The following is a 12,417-nucleotide window of genomic DNA, read 5'->3' on the forward strand; positions in this document are numbered from 1 at the left end:
GCCCAAGAGAGGCTTCGGCTCCTGGGTGCTCCTCCGACAGGTTTCCTCCTGTGCCTACTCACTGGCATCATTCGAGAAGCCCCATCCCACACCCCCTGCGGGGCCCATGGGCTACCTCTTGCTGAATTGCTGCAGGGGGCCTGCTGTGTGACAGCTATGGAATGAGGTAATCTTTTCCCACCTCTAATTTCTGAGGGGTGTGTCTGTCCAGTTATTACTTGTTCATTGAACTTAAAGCTTTAGAAACCAACAGCTACAGTACAAGCTGTAATTATTGATGTCTGTTTCATACTCATCTGTAAGTTCTGGCATTTGATCAAGAAGTTAATATATCACTTCATCTTTAGGCTGAATGTAGCTTAGCTATAAATGATTTATTGTTTGATGGATAGTAGACAGTTATGACTGCCCGGAATAAAAAGTGTTTTCATTTGTATTGTGGATGATACTAGAAGAAGTAATTATGACTATCATAAGGAATAGTGAAATGATGAAGTCTTGCGTTTCTTTGAGTTCCTCCCTACATAATATCTGAGAAACGTTTACTGAACACCTACTGTGTGTCAGACAGTAAGCTCACTCTTGTGGATGCAGAGACGAATAAGCACTGTCTGATGGGAGATATATATATGTAAACCATGTTTTGGGCAACTTGATTTTTTGGACTATTAGAAAATCGGTGACTAAATACAAAGAAATAATCTACATGTAATAAATAACCTAGACTTAAAAATTTTAGTTACATGGGTCTACCGTTCTCTCCAGGATGCTGTTTCCTAGCTGGGCAGCTAGTTCACTTGCTCACTAGCTCAGTGACTGATCCACGCATGCTGACCTCTTAGGGAGTGGCATTGACACCCTGACCTTCATCGCATTTCTTGGGCTCACTGCAGAGGTGAGGGTCATTGATAATGTAAGACTCGGGAATGAATGCAGCTGTTTTGCACAATATTCAGTGATTTTAAGCTTACAGTTTTTCTCAGACTGTCAGCACGTCCTTTCTGTTGGAATGTCACAGTGCCTGCCCGTGTTAGGGTAATGTTAACTACTGCAGGTAATATGCCCCCCAAACTATAATGACTCAAACACAGAGGAAGTTTATTTCTTGCTCATGGGACAAAGGAGGATGTTCCTGTCAACAGGGTGCTCTGCTTCATGCACTCATTCAGGGACCCAAGCTGACAGCAACTCTCACCTTCTTTCCCCTTAACCCTGGGTGTCACCATCTCAGTCAACCGGAAGGGAAGAAAGCATGGAAGAACAATCATGGACAGTTCTGGGCTTGGCCTGGAAGTGGAACACATTACTTCTGCTCACTTTGTCCACTTCACTAACTGCAAGGGAGGGTGGAGAATGTAGACTGGCTGTTTCCCAGGAAGAAGAGGAAATAAATTTTAGTAACCAGCTAGCAGTGCCTGCCACATTGCCTCAGTCACACGTGACCTTGACCTGAAGTAGTAACTAAGCATTACTGAGGCATGATGTGGAATAGCACGAACTGCTGTTTGCAATCTGTTGTAGGCATTTTTACTTGGATATGTTGACAGAGCTGATCAAAATAGCCACGCGTATTATCAGGTAATGTGCATGGTGGAGGTCCCAAGGGGCTTTGCGATGTGTAAGTGCTGACATAGGATTATATGTTCAGTGAGGCTCAAATGAGAATGTAGTTGCCACTTGCAGAAAGTCAGTCCAGGCTTCATGGCAGAGGCAATGCTTAGTATAAGTCATGAAGGGTAATTGGACTTCACCCGGGAGACCAGTGGAAGCAAGACCTCCCAAGCAGAAGCAGCAGTGTGACACACTGGAGGTGCAGCAAGGAGTTGAGCAATGGGGTAGTTTGGGCTATGGAGGTTGAGCAGCAGAATGATGATGCTGGAGAGGATGGCTGGAACGCACTTGCACACAGCTTGTGAGACATGCTAGGGAGTTTGGACTTGAGTGTCTGGGGAGTGAGGGGACAGTGACGCATATTAAACAAGCAGGAAATGTGCAGATTCACATATGAGGAGTGGTGATTGGAAGGCAAAATGGAAGATAGGCCAGTTAGTTTATTTCAATAGCCCAGGGAAGAAACGAGAACCTAAAGCAAGGCTGTGGGGATTGAGAGGAGAGCTTGCATTCTGGAGGTGTTTGGTGCAGCAAGATTCGACAAGACTTGGTGACTGAAAGAGGTGGAGGGAGGGGCACGGGGGGGAGGGGGTTGGGTGCCTGTGGATGGCAGTGTGGGATGAGGAAGGTAGAAAGCAGGTGATGTAGGCCATGTTTAGTAATTTAGCCTTATTTAGCCATGTCAAATCAGACATTTAGTAATAAGATTTTGAGCAATGTAGGTCATATTTAGACACACTGTATCAAGGTACCTGTGGAATTTCCTTCTGGAAATGTCAGATGGACAGTGTACATAGAAGTCTGGAGGTTAGAAGAGAGCACTGTTACAGAAGACAGGTTGAGGAAGAGATTTGAAAAGGTGGGCTGTCAGGAGCAACACATGCCGCTGAGCTGTCAAGCGAGTTACCAGTGGGGAGATGGAGATTCTTGGCCAAATCAAAGATTTGAGTCATGATCGCAATATATGGTGTCTTAGGTCAGGTTTCCGAGAAGCGATGTCTCAGATGTCTTGTGAAAGTTATTTATAAAGGTGTGCACTTCTGGAAAAACCTGTAAGGGAGGGACTGAAGCTGACAAGGGAGGAAAGAGATGGTAAAGCCTGGGCTCTGTAAACCCCCCTTGCGGCAAGGGCGTCAGCCTCCAAGCCCTCTTGGTCAGTCACTGGCTGTGGGCTGCCCCTGGGTTGGACGCACCACCTGCTTGGGCAAGGTGGCTTCACTCAGCGGTGGCCTCCCTCAGGGGCGGGCAATCTCCAGAAAGGGGGACAGCTGTGACCTGTTAGCAGCCGAAACAGCAGCTGGAGGATGGGTATGCCAACTCAGTAAAGGAGATGTGGGGAGCGTGCATGTGTGTGCACGGGCACGTGCTCAGACAATCCTGGTCATGGCTCTCGGGCCTGGGTCCCTCCAGGGGACATCATCGGGACAAGCAGTGTGGGTGGGGGCTCGGAGTCAGAGGGCTCCAGTAGTCTGCGCCTCGCCTGGGGTCATGATTAATTGAGAAGTACGTGACCGAAGGTGCTGGTTCGAAGCCTGCTGCATTCGAAATGCTGAGCTTTGTGGTGATTGATTCCAGGAATACATGCAACCCTTTAATAGCCCTCCCTGAGATAGCCTGAAAACGAATGAGCTGTTTAAAGATTTAAAAAAACTCCTGGGCATCTACAACTGTCATATATATAGTAGGTGCTGTACAAGTGTTTGGACACTGGGAAAGGGTGAAAATTGAAACCATCTACTACTATAGGATATATGTTTAAATATGTAGATAAATAAATATATATATTTTTGTTATTATATAGCTAAAAACATAGGAGTAGCTCCCAAAATACGTTCCACAGAAGCTCGGCCCATTGAGAAAACAGTTTCTGTGGTCAAGCACATTTGACCCACTGCATGTTATCATCACTCTGACCTTAGTGGTGCACATTGTCAGCGCGTCAAGGGCTCTGAGAAGTCAGTGGACCCTGCTGATCTTTGTTTATCAAATGCTCCTCAAATTTGCTCAAGAATATGATCTTTTTTTCACCTACCGTTTATTACTTAGTCATAACACTCTGGGAAACACAGATCTAACTGTACAATATCCACAGGGCTAGTAACGTGGTGGACTGTGTAACATTGCTCTTGCTCCAGGGTGCCTTGTCTGGGGAGGGCCTCTGTGCAGTCCCCCTGCTGGGTTTGTGCTGCACCCTTCCTCTCCCCTTGTCTAGCTGAATACGGGCTTTATTTGAGGCTCATCTTAAATCCTCATACTCTCAAATTTTCCTTGACATCTCCCCTCAGAGTGTGGAAACCACATCCCCTGAACCCTTACATTATGTAGATTTCTGAGTCCAACCTAGACCTCCGGAGTCTCGGAGCATGAGGCTGGGAACTGCTTGGTTTTGTTTTAAAGCTCCAGGTGATTCTCATGCGCTTAGCCTGGCGCAGGATTGCAGGCCAACGTTTTATGTGGATGAAAGGATGGAGGGATGGAGGGATGGTGGATGGGTGGGTATATACATACCTGGTCCTTCCAGTTACATCATTTGAAGTCTTGATGGCCTTATTAAATATTCATGACTGATTTAGAACATAACCTTGGAACTGTTGTTATTGTTTTACTGAAAATTTTCTTAAACACTTTGAGAATTCAGCGTTATATATGCTCCTGCCTTAAAGAGACACCTTAATTCTACATACATCATATAAAAGTCTAGCAGGTTGAAAAACTAAAATGTTTTCATTGCGCTTGCCATACAGTGCTCTTGGACGCGTCCCTCTAAGGAAGCCAGATACGCATTATATGTGCTTTATAGCTGAGGACACTGCCATGCTGGTGGGTTTAAGAGAGAACTCTAAAGCTATGCACCTCACATAAAAGGGCCAGGTCTTTGCTCTTTCTCCCTATTCTGGTAATTCTCCAAGTGATCCATGCACTACCTGCCAGCAGAAGAATCATTTGGTAAAAACGTAAATTCCAGGGTCCCTCTCTGGGGGTGGGACCTGGGATTCTGCATTTTAATAAGCTCTTCTTGAGTAATGCATTCTAACATTGAAGAATCATGGTCTTGGAGTAGCACCTCCTTCCTACATAGGGATTCTGGCTTGGGAAAGAGAGAAGCCAGACAGAGTAACTTGCACATGTCTTACCACAAACTGTAGGGAGGGAATACATCACGTAGTATAAATACTGAGTCTAATCCCATCAATATAAATGTCCATGTTCCCAAACAGGCTGGTTCTACTCAGTAAACCACTTTCATTTTCAAAAAGAAAAGAAAGGAAAGGTTCCATGTCAAAGAACTCAATTGGAATCCTCACTTAGTACTTGCTTTCTTGCCAGCAGTGCTCAAAAATAAAAAAAGAAAATCCAAAGTCCATGTGCATAAAAGTTCCATTCCCCACGGCAGAGGGTTTAATTAAAGTCCTCAGATGTTTCTCTGCACCTTGGAAGGCATTTTTATGAAATTCATATATTACCAGAAATGGCCCCAACAATTCTTGAGGTCAAAAGCTTTGTAAACCGCACAGCTTCGTCAGTGGCAAGCTGCCTCCTTCAGGATTCAGCGTCCCGGTTCCCCTCCCTCCAGCCCGTGGTGGTAAGGACGGCTCACGGACTAGAGCAGTTCTCCAAAGTTAAGGGCAGATAACAGAACCTGGAAGAAATGAATTTTCCCCCATTTTCTTTCCTGATTCTTTCAATATGTATGTGTTGTTACGTGCCAGGCCCTATTGTAAGCACTGAGGATATGGCACTGAACAAAACAAAAATCCTGAACTCCCTGGAGCTCGTCCTCTAGTGGGGAAGACAGAAAATCAACAAATTATACAGCATCACAGTGGTTCCCAAAATGGGGTTCCAGACCGGCAGCTCCAGGAAATGCAGAAATGCACATGCTCAAATTCCAGGCCAGACCCAAGCTGGAAACTTGTAACAAGCCCTCCAGGGGATTCTGATGTACACTCAAGTTGAGAACCGCTGTGCTCTCATGGTGGGAAGCTACGGAGAAAAAGAGGCTCCAGACGGTGTGTTGCTCTGCCAGAGGTTGTTCAAGTAGCGACGTGGTTTCACACCAGACTCTGGAGCAACCCAGATTCAAATCCCAGCTCTGCCACTATGAATCGTACAACCTCAAGTGAGTTACTTAATCTCTCTGTATCTTGGGTTCTCTTCCTGAAAAATGGAGGTAATAATAGGACCTATCTGATACGGCTGTGAGGATTAAAGGAATTAATGAAAATGAAAGTGCTTAGATCCTGACACATAGCAAATAATATCCTTGTGGGGAGACAGTTCTCTTGGGTCTCTTGCGCTTCCGCACATCTTGCAAGCAAGGCATCAACCACCCTTTTGTTCCAAGCTGCCTCTGCAAGGAGGTTTGTATATAAACAGCCTTGGAAGATTGAGACAATGTCTCCCCCTGGGGCAAGGAGCAGCCGTGCATACTGTCCAGTATAGTAAAGAAAACGTTCCCTCTGGAGCTAAGGCAGCCATGCTTACTCCCATTGTAAGAGAGATCCAGTTCCTTGAGCTCGGGGTTCCTCTCTCAATGAAAGCCATGCTGTGCACAGGTATCATCTGCCCTCTCAGTATCACACTGTAAGCATCAGTGCAAAAAATGCTGAGATAATGGCTACTGCTTGTGAGTAATAAATCATCCTTTGTGTCTGACCCAAGAGTCTAATGTCTTCTACCAGCATCCAGGAAACAGTGGCAGGCGAACTTGCTGACTGTAAGTAGAGTGAGATCTCAGATCCTGCACAGTTCTTGAGGATACTATCTAAGTGTTTGTATATGTGTGTGTTAGTACTACAGTTGTTATTTCTCCCCACTACGTGCCAGTTTTCTGGAAGAAACAGAAATGTAACTGGTGGCTCCAGCCTTCAAAAACTTTCCCAATGACCAGAAAAAGTTAAATATCTACATAAAGATGACATGAAAGACAGTAAAACTCGGGTTCGAATCTAGGCTCTGGATTCTCAGTAGCTATGGGAACTCTGTAAACCTCAATATTTTATTTTTAAACGGATGTTAATAATAATGCTTACCTTGTGAAGTTGTGAACATTAAGATAATGCACATAGTGAGGTCAGCACAAGACCTGGCATGCAGTAAGCACTCAATTTCCATTAGTTATTAATGTGCTTAGGATATACCAGAGCATTTTCTATCCTCTCCCTGGATCTTTAGGGAAGTAAGACCCCAATACTGTACTATATTCTAGGCAGAAGCCCCTTTTCTTGAAACCACCCAAACCCCAACTCAGTATATCCCTGGATTCTGCCAAAAAAGTTCCCCAAAGCTAAGCTCCTATAGGTGGGGTGGATAAAAGACTGGCTTTAGAGTCAGAAAGCTCTGCGTTCATATATAATTTGAAGTTTAATATGATAATATAATAATTTGAATTTTTTATGGTTGTGAGGATTTTATTAATGTGCATAAAACTCCTAGCACGTAATACATGTTCAAGCAATGTTCTTCAGTCCCCCAGGCTGCAGCGCCATGATTTAATAGACCATTCTTTTTCACGGCTGTATCCCTAAGACCTTTCACAGTGACTGGTACATAGAAGGTGTTCAATAAAAGTTTTTGACTGGGGGGCTGGCCCTGTGGCCAAGTGGTTAAGTTCGTGCGCTCCGCTGCAGGCGGCCCAGTGTTTCGTTGGTTCAAATCCTGGGCGCGGACATGGCACTGCTCATCAAGCCATGCTGAGGCGGCATCCCACATGCCACAACTAGAAGGACCCACAACGAAGAATATACAACTATGTACCGGGGGGCTTTGGGGAGAAAAAGGAAAAAAATTTTAAAAATCTTTTAAAAAAAAAGTTTTTGACTGAATGAATGAACAAAAGTACCTTCTAACTAATTAAGAAATTATTTTATTTCATCTCTTCTTTGGGAACGTTTCTGCTCTAAAGTGTCCTCAGTATATTTTTGTGAAACCAAAAGATTCTTGACAATCTCCTCATTTCCTCACCTTCCTCTCTGCCACTGGCTTTTAGCTTTCTGGAGCCTACAGACAGACCCTCTCTCTGAAAAAATACACAGGTGAACATACACACTGCATTTTTACATGCTTCCAGTGGTTCATAGGTCTCCTAAACCCTTCCATCTGGAAGATCCTGCTTAAACAGTCCCGTTCTAGGGTCCCCAGCCCCCTAAGATGACTAAGAAATCACATCCATCTATCCGTCCCAAACTAGCAATCTATCATGGACAATCCCTCTAGTCAAGGTCACACGAAACCTTCTTCCAATCTACTTGTGGTTTGAGGGTGGCAAAGGGTTAAAGCAATTCAGGTATTTTGAGTTCCTTACAGTAGACTTGTTTGTGATAAGCTAATGGAAATGTTTTTTGTAAAAGTAGGTTCATTCAGTCTTACTGATCATGCTTATAAACCTAAAGATTCTAAACGTACTTTCTATAACCATGTTTCTTCTCCCTCTCCATTCTCTAGTTGTGAGAAGACCCAATGATCAAAGAATTACCAAGCTTCCCTGGGCCCTAGGGAACTGAGCACTCAAGACCTTCTGGAAGCAGAGAGGAGAATAGGAGAAGACTTTCTAGAACTAAATCATGTTAGTTGCCTTGTTTGACCTCAAAAACACTTAACCAGGGTTGGTAATTGATGGACAGCAGAACTCAAAGGGGGAAATGGAGAATATATGAAAACCCTTTAGCAGAACTGCCCAAAGGAAGAATCTCAAAAGTTCAGCCATAGATTTCCTGAGAAGATGAAAGTGCAGGCATTAATGTATTGAAGAATTAAGCAGTGAGTTTTCCCCATTTGGAAGCCAAAAAAGGAATGATCTGCTGCCCAAGACAAAGCAGAAAATGATTTGGGCCCAGAGGGAACTGTCACTCAGATGTACACTGTCCAGGGGGCTATAGAAGGATTATAGCCGCCATTTTGGCTTCTCCAGAGTGAAGCAGCAAAACAATGTCCTGTGGTTGCTAGGCAACCATTAGCCCATCGCTGCCCTTTTCCATTAAACATTATCTGCCTTCTTAGATTGTTTTAATTTATTTTTTAAACAGGAAAGGTAATGCAACAGAGAATTACCGGTGTGACCTGACAATAAAAATGCATTTAAGGTGAAGGCTTTGCAAAGGTTGGATCCCTCATGGGTAGGATGTTAAAGATAGCACCAGTGGACTGAAGCCTCTTCCCCTAAACATTTCGTCACTTGACCTCATGTTTCCTGATGCCAAAAATAACAATGCTGGAGACATAATGATAATCTCTGAACGTTGTGCAACTTAAGGCCAGAGATTTTGACATTGATCCAGTTTGAATAATCTTCTCAGTGCTCTGCTATGACCTACCCCAAACTGGGTCTTGTCCTGAAGCAAGTTTCTCTATCAGCAAAGAATGTTTGTCAGAGGTGGTGAAATGGAGTTCTGTCTCTGATCAGCTTTGTAGACAGCTGAAAGCATATCATTCAGAGTACCTGAGCATAGAAACATGGAAAGAACACCTGTTTATGGAAGGAACACTTTCTGGGACATAAAAATGAAAAGTACTTGGAAGGAGAGAATACAAGTCTTTATTCAGAAACCCATTAACATTTGTTTTAGAGATACATTTATGAGTTTTACAAGAGGGTGAGAAGGTACCCAGCAAAAGGATGTAAAATCAGGATTGGGAAAGAGTTTCTGCTAGCCTGTCATGAACCATGCACATAGCATATCTTTTAAAATTCCAGTGGGTTCACTGTCTGGTTCAGAAGACCTGTCTAGGAAGGGATTCAGGGAAAGAAAATGGGTTGATTTTGTGGACTGGGGATCAAACACTTAAAGCCACATATATCAAGTTAGCTCTCTCACTCCCACATAAAGGAGGTGGGAGTGGGTGTATGGCCTGGGAGAATGGAATATGTGAACAAATAGGGTCCAAGTCTGCTTCTCCCACTCCCTATTTGTAGGACCGTGGGCAACTTTCCTGTGTTCTTTATCTGTAAATATGGGTAATAATATTTACTTAGTCAGGGCTGTTACGAGAATTAAACAATATCATGGATGGTAAATGGCAGTTACCATTATTATCATTATTACTTTATTGTCACGATTACCACCACCTCTGCTCCTAATACAGTTCCCCTGCAGTAGCGAAACACTACTTCAGGTTGTCCCTTTTAGACATCTTTTATTCTTCCAGGCTGCATTTAGTGTTCTAACTGCAACTTCACCTGGATTGGAAGAATGTATATATACGCCTACCCTTTAACAGGACCCTTTAACAGGGAGTAACTCCAGGCAAGGCGATACCCATCAGATGCCCGGCCTGTGGAGTAACTGATACCTTTGGACAAAGGTGGACCTGTATCGTGAGGCCTGCCGGGTGGCAGGGCCCTGGCATGATGGGTGTCAGTCTGATGGCCAGTGCACATCCTCACATGGCTGAGATTTAGCCATCATATTTTTACTGTGTGACTAACATGGTGCTAAGCACTTCGTATGCATTATCTTATTTAATTGTACAACTTGGTGAAGTAGATACTATTATCCTTCTCTGCTTAAGTGCAGAGAAGTTACAGAAGTTGCCCAAGACCAAACTTGTATTAATGGCAGAGCCAAGGCCCAAAGTTCTGCTAGTGCTGTATGAACATCACAGCCGTGGTCTCGGGGAGGTGGGCCATCTGGTGATGAGAAAAGAAGGCCTGTGCAAGCCACACATCCACACAGAATTTAGGTCCCCATTTTCTTGTGATAGGCCTAGGAGGTAAAGGACTAAAGGGGCCCCCGCCAGCACAAATAATGGCAGCTAATTCAAAAGCATGAATATACCCTGAATTTCCATGCAACCAACAGGCACCCCATCATTCCAATTATTAGCTCAAGAGTTAACAGATGACAGGAGACATTTACACGAGATGCAAATTTAAGCTCTGTGGTTGGCTGAGGGTAGAGAACAGGTAGATGAACGAGTTGTGATTGAGAGAAGTAGGAAAGTGAGAACCAGAGGAATGTGGTGTCCAGATTCAGCCAAATGAGAAGAAAATTTGTTCAGTTATTTATTCATTCAACATACATTTAGTATTATAAACCAGTATATGCCAGGCACTGTACAATCCTAGCAAGTTATTTTATGGATATTGACAAACTGATTCTCAAGTTTGTCTGGAGAGGCAAAAGATGTAGAATAGCCAATACAATGTTGAAGGAGAAGAGCAAAGTTGAAGACTGGAGCTATCTAACTTTAAGATTTACCATAAAGATACAGTAGTCAAGACAGTGTGGCATTGGTGAAAGAATAGATTAGTGGAACAAAATAGAGATCCCAGAAATATACCCACATAATATAGTCAACTGATCTTTGACAAAGGAGCAAATCAGTGCAATGGAGCAAAAACAGCCTCTTCAACAAATGATGCTAGAACAGCTGGACATCCACATGCAAAAAAATGAATCTCAATACAGACCTTACACGCTTCACAAAAATTAGCTCAAAATGGATCATAGACCTAAATGCAAAATGCAAAACTATAAAACTCATAGAAGATAACATAGGAGAAAACCTAGATGATCTTGGGCATGGTGATCCCTTTTTAGATACTACACCAAAGGCATGATCTATTAAAGAAATAATGGATGAGCTGGACTTCATTAAAATTAGAAAGTTATGCTCTGTCAAAGACGATATCAAGAGAATGAGAAGACAAGCCACAAGCTGAGAGAAAATATTTGCATAAGAAATCTGGTAAAGGACTGTTACCCAAAATATACGAAGAACTCTTAAAACTCAACAATAATGAAACAAACAATCCAATTAAAAAATGGACCAAAGGCCTTAAGAGTCACCAAAGAAGATATACAGATGGCCTATATCTGTAAATAATCGTATGAAAAGATGTTCCACATCTTGTTATCATGTAATTGCAAATTAAAACAGTAATGAGATATCACCACACACCTATTGGAATTGTGCCAAAATCTGGGACACTGACAGCACCAAATGCTGGCAGGGCTGTGGAGCACAGGAATTCTGACTCATTGCTCGTGGGAATGCAAAATGGTACAGCCACTTTTGAGGACAGTTCGGTGGTTTCTCACGAAACAAAACATACTCTTACCATACAATCCAGCAATTGCACCCCTTGGTATTTACCCAAAGAAGTTTAAAACTTATGTCCACACAAAAACCTGCACATAGGGGCCGGCCGGGGGTCATAGTGGTTAAGTTTGTGTGCTCTGCTGCTGGGGTTTGCAGGTTCGGATCCTGGGCACGGACCTATATACTGCTCATCAAGCGATGCTGTGGCAGCATTCCACATACAAAATAGAGGAACACTGGCACAGATGTTAGCTCAGGGCCAATCTTCCTCATACGAAAAAAAAATAAAGTTTATTAAAAAAAAAAACAAAACCTGCACATGAATGTTTATAGCAGCTTTATTTGCCAAAACTTGGAAGCAACCAGGATATCCTTCAGTAGCTGAATGGATAAATAAACTGTGGTACACTCAGACAATGGAATATTACTCATCACTAAAAAGAAATGAGCTGTCAAGCCATGAAAAGACATGGAAGAGCCTTAAATACCTACTACTAAGTGATTGTTTTTACATTTCTCCAAAGAAGATATACAAATGACCAGCAAGCACATGAAAAGGTGCTTAACATCACTAATTATCAGGGAAATGCAAATCAAAACCTTAATGAGATCTCACCTGACACCTGCCAGAATGGCCACCACCAAAAAGACAAGATATAACAAGGATGGTGTGGATGTGGAGAAAAGGGGACCCTCATGCACTGTTGGTGGGCATGTGAATTTGTGCAGCCCCTATGGAAAACAGTATTGAGGATCCTCAAAAAA

This window comes from Equus caballus, chromosome 1 (genome assembly GCF_041296265.1).
Source record: "Equus caballus isolate H_3958 breed thoroughbred chromosome 1, TB-T2T, whole genome shotgun sequence".
Taxonomy (NCBI): Eukaryota; Metazoa; Chordata; class Mammalia; order Perissodactyla; family Equidae; genus Equus; species Equus caballus.